The following is a 4,262-nucleotide window of genomic DNA, read 5'->3' as shown; positions in this document are numbered from 1 at the left end:
GTTGTTCTTCAAGGTTTCTGTAGTGAGGCTGTGAATCAGAATGAAACCTTGATGACTCCACAAACTATTTCATTCCCAAAAGGCACAAGCAAGCCAAAAATCTGGTTAGTCAAAATATATTGAATATTTGCTTTTTATAGAGAAATTTGTATCATTTTAAAGACTCTTAAATGATGAAGAAGCACATAAGACTGTACTTCTTCTGTTCAAAAGTTATTTTCCTTGAATACAAATTCAAAAATGTTTCTGCTATAATACGAGTGTGTTGAAGTTGATTTTTATTCTTTTGTTCCTTCAAAAAGGTTCAGTGTGGTACTTAAAGCATTCTGCAGCGGTAAATGTAAAGAAAACCTCTCTGGTACTTCACAGAACTATCCCTTCACAGAGTAGAGAATAACATACAAACAAAAAGGCCTGGGCATGAATCGCACTCATAAGAAATGTCCAGAGGGAGATAATTCTGGGATTCTGTCTGCCGACTAAGCCATTGACGGAGTGACAATATTGTAACTACAGAGTAAAGCACATAAAATTGGCTTTTTGTATCTACGTACCTAGAGATGTCTTCAGGAGCCCTGGGCCTGTCTTACATTCCTGTTGGACTAAACAATCCCTAATGGCAAGTGGACGCCAGCCTCAACTGACCGCGCTTTCCCTTTATGTCTTGAGAAATCAGCACACGAAGAAGAGAAGTGGCACAACCTGAACCCAAAGTTGTGAAGTAATACACCATAATCAGGCTTTGCTTTTATAACTTCCACAAGACTGGATTATGAAATAAAAAAATGTCAATGTTCCACATGGAGACATCGTATCATGTAAAAATCCATAGTCTGTAATTGTTGGCCTCACCTATTGTTCTAACTGAAAGCATAATTCCAGGTCATTACAACTTGTATCCCTGTAGTTTTGTCATTTAATTGTCAGCATACTCATTGCTGACAGAGCAAAGATCTGAGAACATAAATGACATTAAAAAGTAGTAATACACGTGTCTTTAGCTGTCAGCAAGTGTAACCACATAATAGCACAGTTTAATACTTAGCTGATTACCTGACTGCTCATGTTTATCATGGTGTTTCCAGATCTCAGCTGCTGGTACAATGACCAAAAACAACAACCAAGTTGTAATAAACCATAATCATACACAAGTTTAGCCATTATGTGTTGACAACATCCTGTACACAGAAACACTGTGTAAGAACATAATGCCACGTTGTGGGTGACTAATTAAGTGATAGTGCACAATTTCTCCACACCTAGTAAGATGAGGTATCCACAAATTCAAGAAACAATCAAGGCCACAATCACTCACATTCAGTGTTGTCATTACATAATGCTTAAACTATAAAAATTATGATTGAGCACATACCAAGTAGAAATGGACCCTCCACTGATTTTTCATGTCAAAATCAGTTTACATGCATTCATGCAGAGTTAACTCCAGTGTCATTTTTGAGCTAGCGGTAAATCCCCAAGCTTTTGTTTCTCCAGGCCATCTCTGACTGGACAGTAGTTTTATAGTTATGTAAAAGTGAAATGTGTTCCATATTATAAGATAAATTATTCGCTACCAGAGTACTTACTACTAATAGCTGAAATCAATGATTGTATATAAAGATGGCTGACGTGTCTCCACTTTCTCCCACTGTACAAAAATGAAGCCAAAATATCCTGGATATGGGCGCTGCCATCTTTTGCTGATGATGTAATTTGGAGCCAGTCTGCACTGTAGTGATTGTGCAGTGGAGCCATTGTATCAAAGTCCCACCAATACATGAGCTCGACCAATTGCGAGTGAATCTCATTTCACACTGATTTGTATAGCATCAAACAACTAATTAAAACCAAACATATCTGACCAAGAACAATCTAAAATTACACATTTTGTACATCAAGTTGTACAATTGGTTCTAAGGCGATTTCTTCTTCCTTGCTTATTTCTCTGATAAAAGGATAGCCCTAGTGGAAATATTAATCTTTGGGGTTGTGAGGCTGTCACAGGAAACACTGCACAGACAAAGGACTTTTTTTTTTAAATACAGTAGATATCAGCAAATTCTGGATATAAATGGCTTCACAAAACACAAGCCTTTGGAACAGTCCTCACGTTGCCCTGAGCTGAACATCGTTGAAAACTGTGTGTAGGACTCAGACATGCTGTGCATACATGCAACCTAAATATATTTCAGAGCTTGAAATGATCTAATAGGAAGAATAGAAAGACTCTTAGCTGAAATAAAAACAGTGTTCGCCAGCTGTGACATCTGCCAAGCGAGGCCATTACTAAATATTGACAGTCGGGTTGGTGCCATCCTTTTAACGTCTTATCACTTAAAAAAAAAAAAAATGTGGAGCTGCCCACTGGCCAAACTTTTATTTTAAAATAAAAGTTGCCATCACGATCAGAGTCTGAACAGACACTGAACATTAAGTAAGAGGTTCCTATAAAACTGCCGACTGAGTAAACAGCTGAAAAGTGAAACATAAAAGAAACAATATTTCATACATCAATATTTTTTAATAATCACCTTCCTCGTCTTGACAAATTGAATAAACTGCACCACAAGTCAGGTATTGTTCCACCAATGAAGTCCAAAGATGCTACTTGCACAATGGGAAGTGTAGGATCCTGGGTTTTTGAAGTGTGACCCATGGAAGTGTGCAATATCATAGTGTGTTTCCGCTGCTTCAGTTATCATTTTTTTTCATGTGATTCTTACAAGTTCCTTAACTCTATGGAATCACATTATCAGATCTCTGGTGTGTCCCTTTACCTCACACAAGATGTCAGAAAGGAAGCCTTTGTCTATTTATTTTAAACCACTCACAAAGACTTTGTTTGTTTTATAGAGTTGTGACTTTCTCGCAGGACCTGATTGACTTGCTTGAGATTCAGCGTCTGAGTATATGCACTGAGCAGTAATGCTCAGACAATCTATTGCCATTTAGCCTTTACAGTAGCAGTCATGCTTGTTTATGTGTTATTGGCACAGCATGTCCTCTACTGTTGCTATACAAAATGCAAAGACACTGCTTGTGTTCATAAATCTATAATCTTGTTTGCTTTGCCTGTCTCAGCTATTAGTTTAGAACAAGCTGAGGTGTTCTTTTCGTTGTTGCACTTAAAGGCTCAGTGTCTAAGATTTAGGTGAAAGGGGTTCTCTGTCATGTTTGGAAGGGGAGGATGAGGTGAGGGGTATTCAGCTGCAACATGACACTTCCCCACTTTATGTCACTAAATTCTACACACTGCAACTTTAATTGTATCTGTCTTTGACTTACGTATCTGCACTGAAAGCATTTATCATCTATGAAATGATTGTCAGTTGCATGTTATGAAGTGCCTATGCTTACAGGAATCCACATATAGTACAAGAGCCATTTAGCACAATGCTGAGTTCCACATTAGCTCCTGAGTCCCTTTACCACAATTTCCTCAGACAAATAAACATTTGTGTTTTATTTTATTATCTGTTGGAAAAGGCACTTTATGCTTCTTTTAAGCTGTGCTTATTACTTTCATATGCTGGACATCAAGAGAGATGGTGGCAGGGAGTGTGAAAGTCAACAGTTTATTGACACGCTCGGCTTAAAATCTGTGGAGTGGAGGTTTTGAAATAAACTCCTGTTTCATATGCTGTAAAACGATGAGGGTGAAGCATGCTTCAGAGTTCAGCAGTAGCACAGAGTGAGGGAGAAGAACATCCACTGAGCATAGCTGCACCGCGCAGTCTTTTATCCACACCACTGATTTTATGCTCCAGTTCTGTTTGTGCTGCAGAGGCTCACATTTCTCTAAAGCCTGAAATACAATATATATATATATATATATATATATAGTAGACTTACAATCAAAATGTTATCAAATGCCGTTAATTTGCAGACTTTGTCTTTGCATATACAAAGAAACTAGTGCACCTCTCAGACCCGGCCCTCAATGGGTTATCATTATCTCATATATCTCAGCTTATCATTGTTTTGCATGAGCTCCATTTGGGGGTGAGGAAAAACACAGGCCTAGTGAGGATGAAGCACTGAAACAGAAAATAAAATATTCTAACTTGTTGGGGTAGTAAAATGATTAAGCAGAATAGAGTACAGCTGCAAACCTGCATCTGTGACTAAATGAACAAACACAGCAGGAACTAAGACCACAATGGAGCCATAACTGAGCCATGCGTGCAGCCATGTTGTAAGTGTGAACTAGCTGGGTTCAGTGGATGTGAGGCATAGTAGAAGCCACTGCTGCTTCTGCAGAC

The sequence above is a fragment of the Hippoglossus hippoglossus genome, chromosome 3 (genome assembly GCF_009819705.1).
Source record: "Hippoglossus hippoglossus isolate fHipHip1 chromosome 3, fHipHip1.pri, whole genome shotgun sequence".
NCBI lineage: Eukaryota > Metazoa > Chordata > Actinopteri > Pleuronectiformes > Pleuronectidae > Hippoglossus > Hippoglossus hippoglossus.
Note: the sequence above shows the minus strand (reverse complement) of the source record.